At 30.0% G+C, this 20,826-nt stretch overlaps 1 pseudogene; it reads right to left on the bottom strand.

The window, feature by feature from the left end:
- Window positions 1–5,702: 5,702 nt before the first annotated feature.
- LOC147406545 (putative carboxylesterase 18 pseudogene) lies at window positions 5,703–6,871 on the bottom strand (annotated as a pseudogene).
- Between the last annotated feature and the right edge of the window lie 13,955 nt (window positions 6,872–20,826).

Below are 20,826 nucleotides of genomic sequence, written 5' to 3'. Positions count from 1 at the left end.
AAAACAGGCAGAACAAAACTCTCTGTTCTGTTCGAACAGAACTCCAAAATCTCTCTTCGAACTCTCTCTCGCTCTCTCTCTTCTCACTTGCTCTCGCTCTCAGTTGCTCATTCTCTCTCTCTCTCTCTCATTGCCTCTCTCACTCACTCTCACTGTTTTGGATTTGGGTCATGGTTTCATTCTAATACAGTAATATTTTGTTTATTGTTGTTCTTCTAGGACACCCACAGAGAAGTATCAATACCTGCAAATAGTTTTTTAATTTTTAATTTTTAATTTTTTAATTTTTTATTTTAAGATTATTAGGATGGAAGAAACGACTTCTTCCATTATTGCATTGTTGAATCTGGAATCACAGCTATAAAGAGAAGCTCTCAGTTCGGATTTCATCATATTAGAGATCTGATTTTTATTCTCATTTGCAAACGAAAGTAGTTCCCCATTCTCTTTCTCTTTCATGGTAATTAAGGAAGGAAACTAAATCTGGTATATATGTGTGTGATTTTTTGACAACAGATTCAGCTTTCATTTTGATGGTTTTCCTGATTAAAGATCTCAGTGTTCTTTACGTCCTATTAATGATAATAGATCTACACATATTCATTGCAGATATACATAAAATAACATAGTTGATCAGATCTGTCCGAGGCAGCGAGAGTGAGTGAGAGAGGTAGCGAGAGAAAGAGAGAGAGAGAATGAGCGAGTCAGAGCGAGAGTAAGTGAGAGAGAGAGAGTGAGAGAGAGCGAGCTAGAGAGAAGAGAGAGTTCGAAGAGAGTAGAGAGTCCGAAGAGAGAAGAGAACAGAGAGTTCTGTTCTCTCTGGTTTAAAAGAGGAGAGGGAGGAAGCATGAAATAAGCAATTTTTAAGGGACGGCGCTGTAAATATGTATATTTGTATTATAACGTGTGAGATTAAATCACGTCCGTTCAATGTCGTTAGATCCAACGCTGCCAAATTATTTGCCAATCCGTTTGCCAAAAAGTTAGCCAGCGAACGCCACCCATACATATATATATATATATATATATATATATATATATATATATATATAATTCAACCTATTCCAAAATTTCTAACTCATGTAAGACAAAACATGTTGAGCAAATTGTTGGCCAAAATGTTGGGTGATGAATGTGATCTATATATATATAATCAGCTTATTTCAAAAATTTTAACCCATGTAGGACAAAACATGTTGGGAAAATTGTTAGGCAAAATGTTGAGTGCTGAACAGGACCTTACTATTTACCCTACACTTTGCTCAACATGTTTTACCCTATATGGGTTAGAAGTTTTGGATTAGGTTGATTTTTTGTGAGGATGATCCCTATGATGAAAAGATCATCTTCACCAAAAATCAATCCACTTCAAAACTTATAGTCCCATAAAAAATGGTTTACAAAAAATGAACGGTCCACAATTTTTCAACTTGTAAATATAGGGCTAGAAAATTCGGAATGGGCTGATTTTTGGTGAGGATGATCTTTTAACTGTAGAGATCATCCTCACCACAAATCAGCCCATTTCAAAACTTCTAACCCATGTAGGACAAAACCCATTGGGCAAAGCGTAGGGTAAATAGTAGGGTGCTAAACATTTCCATATATAAAGAGAGAGAGAGGGTTGAGATGAGGATAAAACGTGATTTTGACAATTTTTTAAATTTTCATTTGTCTTATATGAGTTACAAGTTTCGAAATAAATTGATCATTTTAATAATGATATATATGGTGAGGATATTATCTACACAAAAAATCAATCCATTCTAAAACTTTTAACCCCATTAAAAGTGATATGTAAGTTGAAGAATCATGTGTCATTTTGTTGTTAACTTATGAACTGATTTTGATTGGAGTAGAAGCCTTAGAATGAGTAGATATTTTTATTGTTGTAAGGATGATGTTTATGGTAAAGAGACCATTCTTAAAACAAAAAAAAGAAAAACAAAAAAAAAAGTCCATTCCTTAATTTCTATCTTGTATGAAACAATAGTTGTCAAAATAAAGTTGTCTCCCGATCCCAACCCTTATACATACTTAAGTTATATAATTCATTTTCTTTATTTATTTCACCACCACTTATCATCTCTTGCAAAAATATTCCCTCTTTTAGATCTTAATAGAATTGTAAAGGTAACATACTTTAATTAATAGATTGTGCCATGAAAAATATTTATTTCACTCTTTTAATATTTATTATTTGGTTGCATTTTTTCACTTAATTGTTATGACTTAACTAGCATCATCAGTGATACTATGCTAGGCAGAACCTCCATTTTTTATTTATTTATAAAAAATAATAATTCTTAAACAATATTATTATTTATTAATAAGTAAATATTCAATTACATTTTAACATTGAAATATTTTTTTGAAGGTTCATATTAATTTTGCTATAACATTTCATATCAGAGATTTTGACGCGGTTAACTAGTTTGGTGGTGGCTTGGATGTAGTTAATGAGACGGGGGTTAATGGTGCCGTTAGAATGACGTGATAAACCACTAAGAACACACACATGTCTAGAGATGTACATCTTGGAGGGAGATCCTGAGCATCCATGGGAGGTCTAGAGATGGTTTTGGATTTTTAGACATCTCTCTCTATGATGGTGGCACTTGAGTAAAATTGTGGATCCGGATGACTCTCTCTTTCTCTCTCCTCTATAAGTAATTGAGTAAACTGTGATCCGATCAAGACAATTAGAAGAAGATATTATATTCAATTAAGGATTTTTCTAATCTTAAAGAAGGTTAGATGAACAACATAAAAAATACAGTTGAGAGTTGAAATATTTTCAACTGAATTTGGTATTTGTTGAAAACTTTAATGGGTTTCCTATTTGGATCTGTTTCTTTAAGAAATATAAATAGTTTTTTTTTTTTTGGAGGAGGCTTATGGTTCCCACCTCATTAATTGCATTCAATTATCTTCATATAGAGGACCCACTAATAGGTCCCATCCGTAGCTATCAACAAGTGGCAGAAAGTGGGGACGTTAAAGTTAAAAAAACGGAAAATGCTCCTAGTGACTGAAATTGACATCGATTTAGACATTGTTGAATCGATGTATGAACGGAATCATAGATTTTTTTCATCGAGATACAAGTGAAAAGCATTTATGATTTTGGAAAGGTCAGTAATGTGTGAAAACGTCAATTTCAATGTCATTCAAGCACAGCTCATAATGTTTCAATTATATTCCACACTTTGAGATATTTTTTAGGAGTTGTGTTGGAGTGACCTCAAAATTGTACCTCATATCACACTTTCTTGATGTGAGGGTATGTTGGAACCATAGATGTTTTTCAATCGTATCTCGATGAAAATCATTTATGATTTCTACACACTTCCACGTTAGGAAAGTACGATGTGAGGTACAATCTTAAGGCCATTTCAACATTATTTTTTTAATTATCATTTATCCTATATGACTTAAAAAGTTTCAAAATGGACTGATTTTTTGTGAAAACGATGTAAGAATATTATCTTCACAAAAAATCAACCCATTCTAAAACTTTTAACCCTATTAAAAGTGGTTGGTTAGTTGAAGAATCAAGTGCGACCGCCAATTTTGATCTTAACTTATAAACTAATTTTGATGGGATTAGAAATTTTAGAACGGAATAGTTTTATTTTATTTTTGTTGTTAATGATGTAAAGATGATTTATATGGTGAGGAGGTCATTCTTATAAAAAAATAAGTTTATTCTAGAACTTCTAGCCCAAATGAAACAATGGTTGTCAAATAATGTTTCCAAAATAAGGTTGTCTCCCGATCCCAACCCTAATATATTCATTTGATTTAATTATTTCACCACCACTTATTATCTCTTACACAACTATTCTCTCTTTTAGATCTCATTAGAATTGGTAATTTAAGAGGGTAAACACACTTTAATTAATAAATTGGACAGTGAAATTTTTTTATTAGACTCATCTAATAGTCATAATTTGGTTGCATTTTTTCACTTTATTGATATGACTTCACTAGCATCACTAGTGTTAGTATGCTAATAAGAACCTCCAATTTATTATAATAAAATAATTATTAATCAATATTATCATTTATCAACAATTAAATATTCGATTATGCTTTAACATTGAAGCTTTTTTTTTTTTGTGCAGGCTTCATATTAATTTTGTTATAAAATTTTTTGGTCTTCTAATTGCAATACACATATTTCATTGTGATATTTGTTTTTAAGACTTATATTATCAATATATATTCAAGAAAAAAATAACCTTAATATGGTGGAAGTAATGAGATTATTCATGAAAATCAGATTTCATCGTTTTCTTCTCATATATTGGGATCAGTGAAGGATCCATCTTCCAAAGTGCCAAAGTGCGGTTTGAGAGTGGAGGCTTGGAGCAACACCCTTAACAAAAAATATTAAAAATCTAAATTCACCCTATTTTTCTACCTATAATCAAAACCTTATTTCCCCCCTAAAACAAGTTATCTTCAAGTTCCTCAACCTCAGTAATAAATTAATTTATTTTATTTAACCTCATATTTCATCCATCATTCCAAACCTCAGCTTTATCTCTTGGAGAAATCCTAAGAATTTTCCATAAAAAATCCCAAGTTTGAAACAATGTTTTAAAAGTCGGACAGAACATTACTCGAATGGTTGATTGAGTGGGTTCAAACTAGTTTAATTAATGGGTAAAATTGATTTGACCAAAGAGTGAAACATTAAGCAAGTATTTTTTACTTCATTCCAAAATCAAGCATCTTCAACTTGAGTAATTTTTTTGTTCACAAACTCTTTCGTGTGTCTCACCTCAAGAAAGCAAGGGTAGTATTGTAATTAGCAAGCATAATTTTGTAAATTAAGGATGTCATTTAATACAAGAGGGTAAATGTGATTGGTGGATCATAGATTTTTGTGAGCAAAAAAATTGTTCTCTTCAGCTTAAGCTTCAATAATTAAAAAAAAATTTAATCATACTCTTCAACCTTAATATTTTATCTACTTTACTATCAAAATATAAATTTGCCATCTTCAAGATTAAAGCTCTATCTACTTGTCGACAAAAAAAAAAAAAAAGATTCTATCTACATCTTCAACCTTCAAAACTCATGAATAAGTTGAGATTTTTGAAATAGAATATTGGATGAAAAAAAAATCAAGGATTTTTTTATAAGGGATTGAAGTAAATATAATTTATCACAAGTTGAAGAGCTTGAAAATGATTTGTACTGGAAAAAAAATCAATATATATATATTTTTAAACACTTTTCTAAATAATGGAAAAATTCCATGGCAACACCTCCATAGGGCTTCCGAAAACAAGATCGGACCTGAAACACAAATTTTTAATAATTTTCTTAAAAAATTTTAAAAAAATAATAATTATATTTAATTTTTAAATTTGAGAGGTCAATGGTTGCCTATTTTCAAAATCATAGATCAAAACATGTAGAGATCTACGATTCTTGCATTGGTCTGGGATGGGGGGAGTTTGTCAGAATATCCTATTTATCTTCTTCTTCGTGTCGTGATAATAAGACTTGTCAGGTGACATACTCAAATGACTCCATGACCTGACAAGTTCAGGTAACATAAATCTGAATGATACACAAATTACTTCCTTATAAAAAAATGCATCTCGAGGTGTACAGATCTATGAACGTCACTTAAATCTCTTGTAGAAAATCCAAACATTTTCTATCAAATTAAAAGTCTCGTCATCTTCGACTCCAAAAATATCATATCTTATACAATAATAATTTATACAAGAACAAAGTGATCACCTAAAACTCATATATTATTCACCTACTTCACGACTTCTGGATTTGTTTACAAATGAAATCCTTCACTTCCAAAGGAAGCAATTTTGATTCAGGAAATTGAGAAAAAACATAAAAAGCGTGAATCGCGTTTGGGTACTCAACCAGAAGCGCTTCTTTACCGCTTCTCTTTAATCCCTCGTAATATCGTCTCTGCCAATCCTGCAACGGATCGAACCCTCCAACAAACACAAGCGTCGAAGGAAAATTCTTCAGTCCAGAAATATCCACCGATTTCGGACCAAAAACATTAACCGCTTCGTGGTTTCGATCCAATCCATCAGGCAAAAACGCTTTCCAGTGCCAGTCGGTACCCTTCGTATTAATAAACGGAGCTCCTTTGAGTCGGATTTCTGACTCGGTCCTCTCTTCTCCACCGAAGAACGGTTGGATCGCTATAATTCCAATCACCTTCACCTCTCGAAACTCGGTTTCTGACTCAATGACTCGTCGTGCTACATGATGAGCTAGATTTCCGCCTGCACTGTCTCCGGCTAAGAAACAATGTTTCAGATTGGCATTAGCCGGAAAATCTTCAAACTCGTCAAGGAATTTCAGTGTATTGAATCCATCGTCGTACTGTGCTGGGAAGCGATTCTCCGGTGAAAGACGGTAGTTGACGGAAACAACTACCGCAGGTGTTACCCGAGCGAAACGACGGCAGATGACGTCGTAGACCAATGACTTGGCAGAGTAAAAGCTGAATCCTCCACCGTGGAAGAAGACGATTACAGGTAGAGTGGTGTCTGCGGAGGTATTTGTTGGAACGTAGAGGCGAAACCAGAGGTTCCGGATCGAGTCAACGGTTATATCGGATATTTTGAGACCGTTAACTGGTTGGGTAGGGAGATTGGTAGTGATATCGAAGTAGTTAGAAAGACGGCGGTAGACGGTACCATTAGGTCGACGTACGAAGTCATAAAAGGCAGACATGAATGAGAAGAGGATCCTGAGCGTCCATGGGATAACAGGAGAAGGTTTATGGCTTTTAGACATCTCTCTCTCACACTCACACTCACTCTCACTCACACGGTTGCAGTTAGGGGAAGTAAACACTTTATTTGTAAAACATAATCTAAACTCAAACGAGGTTTGAGGGAAGCATCAAATGGAATGAAAGTGAAACACAACTGTTTTATGCTCCCACCAAATTCAATTCCATTAAGTCACGCTAGTCTAAATAATTTAGTCAGATTTGTCGTTGGGACCATTTACAGATTTTTTTTTTTTTTTTTTTTTTAACCATCTTAGAATTTGATCCACTACAATCATGTATGGATATTGGATTTCCAATCCAAGAAGTTATATTGACATGCCACCAACCTCTATGTGAGGGCCAAATTTAAAATAATAATAACTTTTATGAGGGCACTCTACCAACGTGATGCAGCTAGGAAACTTTAATTCCTTAAAAATAAGTTAGTGAGGAAAGTATTTTTCTATTGACAATCCAACACAACAGCCCTCTATATCTCATGGAAAAAATTCATATTAAAATAAATTAATAATAATAATAATAATTAGACTTGATACGAAGGTATTGAAAATTGTTGGCCACTGAAGTTGCAAATTTAAAATTAAATTCAATAGAAATATATATATTTTTTAAAAAGTTCTTAAAATTTTATTATCAACAACTTTGTGGCATCAAATCATGTTTTTGGATGCTATAAGCAGGTGTTCAAACTGAAAATTTATGTTTTTATATTTCATACTATAGGTACAAACTTATCACATTTTATCATTTATATATTGTAAAGATCTTTTTATAATTTAAAATTATAAGTAAAATAATTTTATAAATAGCATGATAAATTCATAATTTTATGATTTTAAAAAACTAAGTCGTTATTAGGGTTGCACGATTGTAAGTTCTAGTTTATAATTTAAAGGGAAAATTACTTAAGGGACTCTTGCGGAGGGACTTCTTTCTAAATAGTCTATAAGTTTCAATGGTTGCTTGTCATGACATTTAGTAAAAAAATAAAAAATTTAAATGGTCCTTCGATTACATCTAATGTCATGAAATTTATTACATATATCAAGAAATTAAATCAATTATGTTTACCTACTTTCATATTTAGTTTTAAAAAATATTTATTAAAAATAAATTGTGATATTGTCAATCTAAAATAAATGTTAGGACGAGAATTTGATAAATGAAATATATAATTCAAGAAACCTTTTTTGTCAAATAAACGTTACCTTTGAGTTCAAAAGCCTCGAAAAACATAGTTTAAAATGTCAACATACTTAAATAGCAATTTAATAAAATAAATTATGAAAATATTAATTTTATAAGGGAAACTTATGACGTAAGAGCTATTTTAGTTAATAGAAAACAATCGGTAAGGAATTTCAAAAATCTCAGATACACAGTTCGAATTGGTCTAATATAATGAACATAAGAAAATAAAAATATGTTAAAAATTTTATTTAATTATTATTAAAATATTAAAATAAATAATTTTTTATAAAAATTGGGTTTAAGTGTAATTATTTATATAATAGGAATTGATTTGAAATTATTAAAGAGTTAAGAAGTGTAATTAATATAAATAAAATTATTATTATATTATAATATATTATAAGTTATAAATGTGTTTACCAGATTAGATACCTAGGTATATTCCTTTTATATATATTATAATATAATATAATATATTATTATATATTATAATATAAGTTGTTGTTCATTTGTACATGTGAGAAAAGAAATAGAAACAAAGACAAGTAGATTTTGATAATGGGTTCGTGCATATTATCTTCGATCGAGATTTAAACGTGTTTCAAATGTGAATTAAGATTTGACATTAAATAACAAAATATCTACGACGTCGAGATCTACTTAATCATCAAATATTTTATCGAATTACTGAGAGAATTAGTTAGAAAAATTATTTTAATATCGTAGGGACGCGTAAAACCCAACTGCTAAGGTAGAAAACTTATAATTTTAAATTCGTAGTAAAATTTTTAATAAAATCCATTTTATTTCAAGTTTGATATTTAATTTCAAATATATTATGATTTAAATTCAAAATTCAAGCATTGAATTGTAGAATAATTTATTTCATGTCTTTTATCTAATATTTTAATATTGTAGAATTCAAAATTTTCAATAAAAATATTATTTTTTCAACTCCTCTTTGTCTTCTCCAGTGATTGAACATGTCAGGACCTTCTCTCTCTTTGTCTTTCTTCTTCTTCTTCTTCTCATCCTCATCCTCCTCTGATCTCTCTATCCCTTTTGTTTTTCTTTTTTTCTTCTTCCTCTTCTCCTCTACTTCCTCCTCTGATATATCTATCTCCCTTTCTGTTTGTTTTCTTCTTCTTCTCTTCCTCCGCTGATCTTTCTCTCTTTCTTTATTTTTCTTATTCTTCTCCTCCTCTGACCTCTCTCCCTTTCTTTATTTTTCTTCTTCTCCTCCTTCTCTTATTCTGATCTCTCTCCCTTTCTCCTTTTCTCCATTTTTCTTCTCTTCTTTCTCTTTTGATCTTTTCTCCTATCTCTATTTTTCTTCTCCCCCATTTCCGATCTATCTCTAATTTTCTTTTTATCCTCCTCTCCTGAGTTGTCGAAATTGTTGGAGATGAGAAGGATGTCCTTTAACATGAAGTACCCATAACAAATTTTGGAGTTTTAAAGATCCCCTTAAAAATTGGAAGGCCCTTAGAGTTCTTTTCTGTGCCAATAAAATTAAACACAACCCCACATTAATAATATCAAATTACCGAGAAACCATAATAATAAATGGAATAAAAAATTTATGATTAATATAAAAATATTTATATATTAAAATATAACAATGGGTTGGGTTGCACAAACTCTCAACCAACTCAACCCGATTAAGGTCGGGTTGAGGTATAACCCAGGCTCAACTCATCTTCTACATAACTAGGTCCAAGCTCATCCATCAATCAAGCAAGGGTTGAGTTTTGGCCAGCCCGCCCAGGTCGCAGTCCTATCACCAACTAAAACCACACTTCAAAACTTTTTTTTAAAGTGTAATCAAACACAAATATTAAAATAAATAAATAAAAATTGTTCAGAAAATATTATTTATTCAATCATAAAATTCAAATCTGCTGAATTTTTTGCCATCAGCTATTCATATTGTTCACCAACGTGTCACTTTTCCACCTCTAATTTGATGAGAAAACAGAGCATCGAACTAAAAACTTTTGAATTTGCTTACCAATGAAAACCTTTAATTCCCCAAAAAGTAGAGAAGATTCAGGCAAAACAGGAAAAATATAAAAAGTGTGGATTGTGTTTGGGTACTCAACCAAACGTACTTATTTACCACTTCTCTTTAATCCCCTGTAATATCGTCTCTGCCAATCCTACAAAGGATCGAACCCTCCAACAAAAAATTGCGTCGAAGGAAAACTCTTCAATTCAGAAATATCAATCGAATTCAGACCGAAAACATTAACCGCTTCGTGATTTCGATCTGATCCAATAGGCAGGAACATTTTCCAATGCCAGTCCGTTCGCTCCATATTAATCAAAGGTGCTCCTTGAAGTTTGATCTCTGACTCAGTCCTCTCTTCTCTTCCAAAGAACGGTTGGATTGCTAGGAGTCTAATCACCTTTAACTTTTGAAACTCGTTTTCCAACTTAGAGAATCGATGCATTACATGGTGAGCCATGTTTCCGCTTGCACTATCTCTTGCTAAGAATGTTACAAAATAGAGGACATAAAAGTCTAATAAATAAATTTGAAACTCTTGCTAGTTGTTACTGTTATTGAATAAAAACAACCTATAAATAGGTATCACATTAAAAAGGAAATAACCGTCAAATAAACTACTACATTAACCATTAGCTTTATTTCCTATAATAAAGACTCGTCTTTAACCAGTAAACAAAAGCATTCAACACTAACATTACTTCTTATAAACCAGCAACAATAAGCCACATCTTTAACCAGTAAATAAAAGCGTCAACCACTAACATTACTTCATATAAATCAGACACGTCTTTAACCACTAAACAAAGGCATTAACCACTTGTTCAAACATAATAAATAAAATATATAATATTATATTAATTCTCAACATCCTCCCTTAAATTGATATTTGCAGAAATCAGTTTAGAGATAAATGAACTTCAACAATTTTGTAATACCTTCCTTAAACAACATCTTTTGAAGAGTAAACTCTAAGCATTTTTTGAAGCTTCTCAAACATAACATGCTTAAGTGGTTTAGTCATAATATCAACACATGAATGCTCCAATTTACTGTTTCAGGCCAAATGCTTTTTGGAGTGTTCCCTATTGCCAGCAAGCTTCTCACCATGTTGAGGATGATCTTATTTTTCCTTTCCGATACACAATTTTGCTGAGGTGTGTAGGCTACTTTAAGTTTCCTTCAAATACCTTCCTTATCGCAAAAAGCTTCAAATTTTTTTCAATAGTATTCTTCACCACGATCAGTACGGAGAGTTTTAATGTCTCCCCTGTTTCTTTTTCAACCTGCACCTTAAAGCTTTTAAATACACTAAAAGCTTCAGATTTCTCCTGCAAAAATAAACCCACGTTTTTCGACTATAATTATTAATGAAAGTAATTAAGTATCTTTTACTTCCATTAGAAGATGGATTTATTGGCCCACAAATGTTGGAATGAATCAGTTCCAAGACATTCTTTGCTCTCCATGACTTTCCTTGAGGGAATTAACTGTGATGTTTGCTAACAACACATTCTTCACAAACTTGAGAATGAGTAGCACTTTGAGGAAGACATGTCACTATATTCTTTTATTGAAAAGTTGTTAATCCACAAAAATTCAAGTGGCCATAGTGAAATTGCCAAAGCCATGATGGATCATCCACCTTAGCCATTAAGCAAGTTTGGACATTTTTTTATCTGCAATGGAAACAATCTATTTGGACTCATCTGAACAATTGTGATTGCTCCTCTTGAAGGATCATATATTTCACAAGCTCCCTTTTGAATAGTTATAACATAATCTGTTTCTTGCAATTGATTAACACTTAACAAATTACTTAGCCCTCATAAAAAGAAAGCGGATGCCACACCACAAGATGATGCAGTTAGAAAACTTTAATTCCTTAAAACTAAGGTAGTAAGGAAAAATAAGTGATTTTAGCCCTCATAAAAAGAAAGCGGATGCACACCACAAGATGATGCAGTTAGAAAACTTTAATTCCTTAAAACTAAGGTAGTAAGGAAAAATAAGTGATTTTAGCCCTCATAAAAAGAAAGCGGATGCCACACCACAAGATGATGCAGTTAGAAAACTTTAATTCCTCAAAACTAAGGTAGTAAGGAAAGTATTTTTTTTATTGATGACAGTAAAACACAACAGCCCTCTATATCTCATGGCAAAAAATTCATATTAAAAAAAATTAATAATAATAATAATTGGACTTGATACAAAGGTGTTGAAAAATGTTGGCCACTGAAGCTGCAAATTTAAAGTAAAAATTCAATAGAATATATTTTTTATTTTTAAAAAATTATTAAAATTATCACATTTTATCATTTATATATTGTAAGATCTTTTTGTAATTTAAAATAATAAATAAAATAATTTTATAAATAGCATGACAAAATCACAATGTTATGATTTTCAAAAATTAAGTAATTATTAGGGTTGTATGATTGTAAGTTCCAGTTTATAATTTGAAGGGAAAATTACTTAAAGGACCCTCGCAGAGGGACTTTTTTCTAAATAGTCCCTAAGTTTCAACGGTTGCTAGGCAGGACATTTAGTAAACTTTTTCTTTCTAAATGGTCTTTCAACTGCATCTAGAGCCATGAAATTTATTGCATATATCGAGAAATTAAATTAATTATGTTGACCTACTTTTCTATTTAATTTTAGAAAAATATATTAAAAATAAATTGTTATATTGTCGATCTAAAATAAGTATTTGCTAAAATGAGAATTTGATAACTGAAATGTACAATTTGAAAAACGTTATCATGATTATGATTGAAGAATTAGAACATTTAATCAAAGTAGATAAAACTTAAAATTTTATATGAAATTATTTTGGTCAAATGAATGTTACCATTGAGTTCAAAAAAATTGAAAAACATAATTTAGATTGTCAATATGCTTAAATGTGAATTTAATAGAATAAGTTACGAAAACATTAATCTGATAAGAAAAACTTAGGACATAAGGGGTATTTTGATCAATAAAGAAAAATCGATAAGGAATTTTAAAAATTCAAGATAAACAGTTTGAGGTGGTCTAATGTAACGAATATAGCGGAGAAAACAATATTTAATTATTATTAAAATATTAAAATAAATTATTTTTATAAAAATTGGATTTAAGTATAATTATTTATATAAGAGGGATTGATTTGAAACTATTAAAGAGTTAAAGGGGTGAGGTGTAATTAATATAAATAAAATTATTATTATATTATATAATATATTATAAGTTATAAATATGTTACCAGATTAGATACACAGGTGTATTCCTTTTATATATTTTATTATTATATATTATAATATAAGTTGATATTCATTCGTACCAACGAGAAAAGAAATAGAAACAAAGATGAGTAAATTTTGATAGTAGGTTTATATATATTATCTTTGATTGAGATTTAAATGTGTTTTAAACATAAATTCAGATCTGATACTAAATAATAAAATATCTACGATGTCGAGATCTACTTAGTCACCAGATTATTTTGTCGAATCGTAAAAGAATTAGTTAAAAAAATTATTTTAATATCGTAGGGACGCGTAAAACCCAGATGTAAAGGTAGAAAACATATAATTTTCAATAAAATTATTTTTATTTCAATTTTGATAATTAATTTCAAATTTATTATGATTTAAATTCAAAATTCATGCATCGAATTGTAGAATAATTTATTTCATATATTTTCTTTAATATTTTAATATTGTGAAATAAAAATAAATGAATTTAGGTAAGTATAACCGAAAAATCAATTTGTTTAACAAATTGATTTTCATAGTAATATTCATAGAGTATTCATTTAAAAAACTGTTAAAACATCTTATCTTGAAAATGTATTTTATTTGGGTAATAATCTATAAAAAAAATGATAAAATATTTAAATTTAAAATGAAATCGAGAATGTGATTCTTGATTAGTTAGAATCAAGAATACGATTCTCTGATGCATGTGTTTGTATTAAGTAATTTTTAGGTTTAGAATGCTTTTGAGAACTATGTAATAGAGCATATGATGCAATTAGGATGATAACCGTTGGACGGTAACCTACATGTTTACTACTATATGATTTACTGCTTTCGATATACTACTACATGTTTATAATTCTAAAATACCTAGAAAGATCATCACATTTGTAAATTTATTTTAATTTATTTAAAATGGATTTTGATATATATATATATATATATATATATATATATGTATATGTGTGTGTGTGAATGCATATACGATTAATCAATAGTTTTTTTCAGAAGCAACCAATTAATTTAAAATAAAAGGAATTTGATATCCTCTCCTCTAATATGGGATAACACTTGAGAATACCATTGAACTTACTATTTAAAAAATTCTTATATTTTCTTTATTAAAAAATAATAAATTATAATGTAAAGATAATTTGTAGATGACTAAATTAATTGAGTACACATGCATATCACAGAGGTACAATGAAGTTGGCTTGTCAAATTATCATTTACAATCTATAATAGTCAAATAATTAATCTCCATTAAAGATCTACGGCCAACCTGAGTCAAAAAACATGGTCAACCAATTAGGGTAAATTGCTAGATCGACCATAAAATTAAGAACTAACGGTGAGCTCTACATTTGTTAAGTACTAGAGCATCGACATATAAATCGATACTTTTACATCGATCGTGTACCTCATCATTCTTATTAAATACACCATCAAGATTGATATTTTTATGACACATTTATATTTATTTTATTTTATTATGAGATGAAAATATTTCGTTATTATTTTATTAAAGATTAGCATGTTTCGAGTGTTATTCATTTTTATTTACTTATTTAAAAATCTACATTATTTTGTAATAGATTAACTTATTTATCTATTAATATTATGACTATTAATTTGAAATGTGAGTTTATTGTGGAGTAACTTCCCTATTACTCACCCTATCAACAAAATATTACAAATGTCCCAACTACCAAGATGTCTATTCCTAATAGAAACATTATATAGAAGGATCACAATATCAGAATGATAAATAATATTTCTGTTATATGTAAGTTGAGATTAGAGTTTAATAGAATTATTTTATGTAATTTTGGACTTCTTTATATATATTATAATCATGTGTATTATGTATATTTGTATGTATATGTTTAAAGAGAGAGTTTAATTTTATGACGTAGACAACTGTTGATCGATATGAAATATGTAACTGATTTATATACACTTTTGGGTTATAATTATAGTTATGTTTTTTTTAAGTAATGCATATTTGTCATGATATGGTAATTGGAATGCAATGGATATATGGGTTTTGATTGTACAAGTATATTTCTACAATTGAAAATTTTTCATTAGTCCAATTTTTAGAGGAAATTTTGTCTAAATTATTTGGAAGAAATCCATATTGTATTTAAGCTTTAAAGATTTTGATTTTGATTTTTTTATTTTTCACTCCACTTTCAAGATTTGGGAAAATCTAGATCTTTAATCAAGGGTGTGATACCGCATCGCCCACATTTCTCACAATCGAATGCCCCCAATCATTCGAACTCATCGTTTTTATTCAAAGATTAGATTTTTGACATCTCAATCGAGTTTCAGAAACTCCATTCTGTCAGAATAATCCATATTCAAAGGTATTTTTCAAACATTTTGAATATTAGTATAAAAAACTAGAGTTTTTTTTCACTTTTTTTTTTCATAGTTTTTGGATGAAAATTGATCAATAATTAGTCTTTTGAGTTGAAATCATTTAAACAAGTCATTATCTCAAGTTTTTAGTCAATTTTTCCATGTATTTTAGTTTGAAAAAAATCAAAAATTGAAAATGGGTGGGTTTTACCAGTGTCGAGTTCACCTCTTTTTATTTAAATAAATGGTGAACTCGATAATAATTAAAAAAGCATTGAGTTCGACAATAAATTAAAAGTAGTGAACTCGATAGTAAATAATGGTGAATTCAACAATAAAAATGTAAACTCGACACTAATAAAAAAGCGTCGAGTTCGATAGTAAAAATTATGAACTTGACAGTACGAGGGACCATTAAGAAAGAAAACTTTACTAAATGTCATGTCAAGCTAATGTGCAAAACTTAGGGACTATTAAGAAAGAAACCCTTCGACGAGGGTTCCTTTAAGTAATATTTCCTAATTTAAATTATCAAGTTAGGCAATTTTGAAGATAATATGATAAAAGGGTTATTTTGTAATTTTAGAACAATTAATCGGCTTGTACTTTTGTTCGTTTTGAAAAAAATTATAGTAAGTTTAAAAGACAATGACTGCAAGGGACTATTTATTGAGAATATGCACCGATTAGTCCCTTAGAAAAGAATGCAGACCATTTAAGTCTCACTTAATAAAATATTCATCTATTAAGAATCTTTTGAAGATTTCTTTACAAAAAAATACCTGAAATGTCCTTTTAACAACTTTACAAAGTGGTTTAATCTAAAAATATACCAAGTCAAATAAAAGCTTTGACCAATTTATTTGGTTATTAATATTCTTATGAAAATAAAATAAATAAATATTTTTATTTATTAAAACCTATTCATAAATTCAATATAATTTTATTTGACTCCTTTAAGTGGACTTGCTAAATTTTTAGTTGAATCAATTCCATGGACATTCAAGTCGAGTTTTAAAATATTATTTTAATTATTTATATTTTTTAATAAATCTAATATACATAGATCAAATTACTTTAATGTTCATGATGATCATCATCATTCATGTGAGTTAAAAATCACTAGTTTTGGAAAGAAAAAATAAGGATTTTTTTCTTTCATATATAATTATATAAGAAATGACCACATTCAAGGGACATGTCATTAATTTTAAAACATAAGATTAGAAAAAAACACGGTACTTTCAACCTCCAAATTCATTGAAAGGGTAATTATGACATTTTTGCCTCAAAAATCCTTGTTAGACTAATATTTGATAAAATGAGTAACTAAGGGGGTATTTCTTGTCTTCCCAATTTTGGTGTCGGACCCCACTTACTCCATGTGATCTTAAAGTAGTGAGGACAGTCCAATGGGTCCCAAATTTATATGGCAAGTGCGTTACAAAACTAAAGGCTATTTGATAAGGAGAACTCTAATTGCACCTACTTTTTTTTAATGTAAAGTGTATGTCTTTATTAAGTGCCCTCACCATTTTTTATTTATTTATTTATTTTTTTTTTTTAGGACATGGTATCCCCGTTGGTAGCGGACCGGGCCCCGGTTCATCAGACAGTCCATTGGACAGGCCTGATCCAGTTTTCCAGTCATACCCGACAGGACTAATCCATGGCCTCATGCACCTGGCCCACACAGCACATGCGGTCCATACTACGAAAGTGAACCATCATCGACTTTTCTTATTTGCAGCCAATTAAGCAAGTTAATGCTTCATCTTCTTCATTTCCTCTACTTTTGTATATTTTTTGTACTTTTGTATTATACCGACATATCATGAAAAATGGTAAAGGGATAAAATTTAGAGTTTGATTTGAGATAAACGCAGTGCACATCAATTGATTGTTAGAAATTGGTAAAAGACTCATAAAATTAAAATGAATCATTTATGGAAATCTAAAACATTTAATGATAATATTAGTTTAAAAAAAGAAGCATACCCGTATAATAAATGGTTGGAATCATTAGAATTTATATATAAAATACACACAATTATAGCAATTTCTCCTTCAAAACCATGAAGAACAATAAAAAAACGAGAATTTTGAATAATTTTTTATAAAAATAGTTATTACCTCGATAGATAATTTTGATACGATTATCATAGCGATAGATGGACGCTTTAATAAAAAAATCACCAGTTAATCTAACAAAGTTCTCATCGGTTTTAGGCTCTCCATCCAACATGATTGTTGGGATGTCAGGGATTCCCAAAAAATAGAATGTATCCCTAGGAAAATTGTACTAATCCCTAAATGATTGGAATAACTGATCATTAGGAAGTCTGTAATTTTATTCAAATCCTAACGACCATCTTAATGGAGAGTCTCAACCATGGGTTGAGCCTAAAAAAGTCCTTATAATAATATAATGGAAAAGCAGTGAGAGTAGTTGGATAGATGAGGGGCATTTTATCTTTTTCAAAATTTAACATTTTTAGTAGTGTTATTGCGGGCGGGGTCACGAGCTGCTTGAATTCCTTTGAGGAAGAAGGGGTAATAAAACATTATTTTAACATTAACGAGCTTCTGACTCGAAAATTTTCACTCGATTGACGTGGCAAGTGCTCAAAGCAATAGATCTTTTTCTTTGTGTATCCCAAAGAAAAAGATCTTTGTTTATATGCACTTGCAACATCGACTGAGCGAAAAATTTTGAGTAAAAAAATCACGGCTCTTAATTTAATCCACTTTCGTGGAACTAATGTTCCAAAAGAAACTTTCATAAGAGGTATATCTACCAATTTGAAAGTTCGGGATCAAGTTCACATGTGCCATGTGTAATGTCCGTAAGAAGGAAGCATGCACATCGCCATCAATTCTCATTGGTTGTATATGTTATCGGGGTGAGTAACTACTTGTGATTAGTTGAGGAATTTTTCAGCATTAGTGAATTAATATACTATTATTTTGGGTAATATGTAGGTTTAAAATTTGAATGAAAATTAATTTGGAAAGTGGGAGACCTCTTTTATATTTTTTTCGGTTTTCATTTAATTTTAGCTTTGATATTATATATACTAGTAGGTGGAATGTGAAAACTCACAAGTATTTAAGGGTCTTTTTGTAATTTAAAATATTAATCAAAGGGATTTTGAAGATAATATGAAAAAAATTTGGATATTTTGTAATTTTAAAAATTTACCTATTATGAGGGGATAGGATTTTAAAATTTACTGATTTTTAATTATACGTAAAGAATTAGAATTAATATACTCATTAAAAAAAAATCCAATTATCAAGATTTATTTTAGGGATACATGTGATATATCCTTAAGATACGTGTTCTGAACCCATTAGTAATCCTAATCGCTAAAATAAAAAATCCAATTATCAAGATTTATCTTAGTTATACACAATATATCCTCGAAATACGTGTTCCAAACTCATTGTGGTTTTAACATGGGAATTTACCATGAGGATGGGTGGTATCTTATGAATCACTCTAAATCCATCTTTTGTCGTAGGCATTTGGTCATTTGTAGGTGCTTAGTTGTTGTTTCATAAATGATCATAGGCTTTTGTGGCTGGTTGGTTCCTTCATTTGCTCACTCGCTCGCAAAGCCACCTCTCTTTGCAGGTGCATACAAAACCCCTTAAAATTTTCTCACAAACTTTTCGTATACTATTTTTATCTAAAAATCAACAGAATTTTTTTTTTCTTATGCAAACTTTTATGACTTGAGGGATATGCATTCACATCAAGCAAAGACAAAAGCAAAATCTTTTTCTTCTCTTTATTTTCCTCCCATTAGAAAGAGAAAAGTGAAATGCGAAAAATGAAGTAAAAAAAAAAGAGGGTGATTAAACAAGATCACTCTACATTTCTTATCTAGAAAATGACTTAAATGTCCTTCTATTCAACCTCTAATTGAAAAATCCTTGATTTTCATCCAATGCTCCAGTGGACATTAGTGACCTCGGATACTTTCAAAAAAAAATTTAAATTATCCTTTAAATTAATTTATCATTTATTTTAATACAAAAAAATAAGAGTATTTTGATTTATTGCAACAAATGCCTTTACAAAATGCGGTAGATATTTTTAAATTAAGGTTTATAGTGTTTAGAAAAATGACATTGTAAAAGATCAAAATGTCATTAAGTTCCAAACTAAAAAAAAAAAAACTAATAAATGCATTTCAAGGATAATTTCTAAAAAAACAAAATGAAAGTATTGGATAATGCAAAAGTATGCATGAAGCACTATATGTACTAGAGTTTGCCTGTGCTTACTGCATGGGAATCCTCTTAGGGGTTAAAGGGGTAAAAGAGGAAAATAATAAAGTTTGAGAGGTATTATGAAAGAGGGGAGATAAGGAAAGATAATAAAGTTACAGGGATAACATTGAAAACAGATAGAAAAATAATAAAGTTAGAGATATTTTTGGAAAGAGAAAAAAGAGAAAAGGCGCAAAAGAAAAAACATGTCCCGAGATTGTTTATAGGGTGTAAATATTGAGATAAATGAGTAGGATCCACCATTGTGTTTTGTTATATACTAGAGTTTACCCATACCTTTATAAGGTGAAATATATATTTTTTTTTAAAAACAATAAATTTGTAAAGGTGTTATTGAAAAAAGGGAATAGATGAAAAATAATATAGAAAGTTGTAAGGCATTTTTAAAAAAAGGAGGAAGAAAAAAAGACAATAAAGTTGGATATATTCTCAAAAAAGGGAAGAAGAGAGAAGACAAAGGATGTGGTACAACCATCCTTGAGATACTTTGTTTATGAGGTATAAATATTGAGACAATAAAATGAGTAGGGTGGATCCCACAAAATTATAGTTGAATGGGATGTTTATCACCCACAAAACTATAGTTGGATAGATCTTTCTCCCAGCAGGGGTGAGTCAATCCACCACTTAGAGTACCATATCTCGCCCAAATCCCCTGGGTAAATATAATACCCCACAACCCACACATACCAAATAAGCATGGATAAATCCCTATGACTGGCCAACGAGGATTTGAACTCAAGATCTCTCTCTTTTTTAAGGGATACGTTGGTCACTGCGCCCAACGCGCGTTGGTTTGCAATGGTATTTTTGTAAAATCATTTATTACACACCCTAATTTAGGGACTTAAATTAATAAATTAATTTCCAGATTTTTGGATAATTGTTGATAGTGTTGGATAATGGCATTTCCCTACACACAG

Source organism: Akebia trifoliata, chromosome 3 (assembly GCF_017979445.1).
Source record: "Akebia trifoliata isolate Shusen 1 chromosome 3, ASM1797944v1, whole genome shotgun sequence".
Taxonomy (NCBI): domain Eukaryota; kingdom Viridiplantae; phylum Streptophyta; class Magnoliopsida; order Ranunculales; family Lardizabalaceae; genus Akebia; species Akebia trifoliata.
The sequence above is the reverse complement of the archived record's forward strand: the minus strand, read 5'-3'. Positions and strand labels throughout refer to the sequence as shown.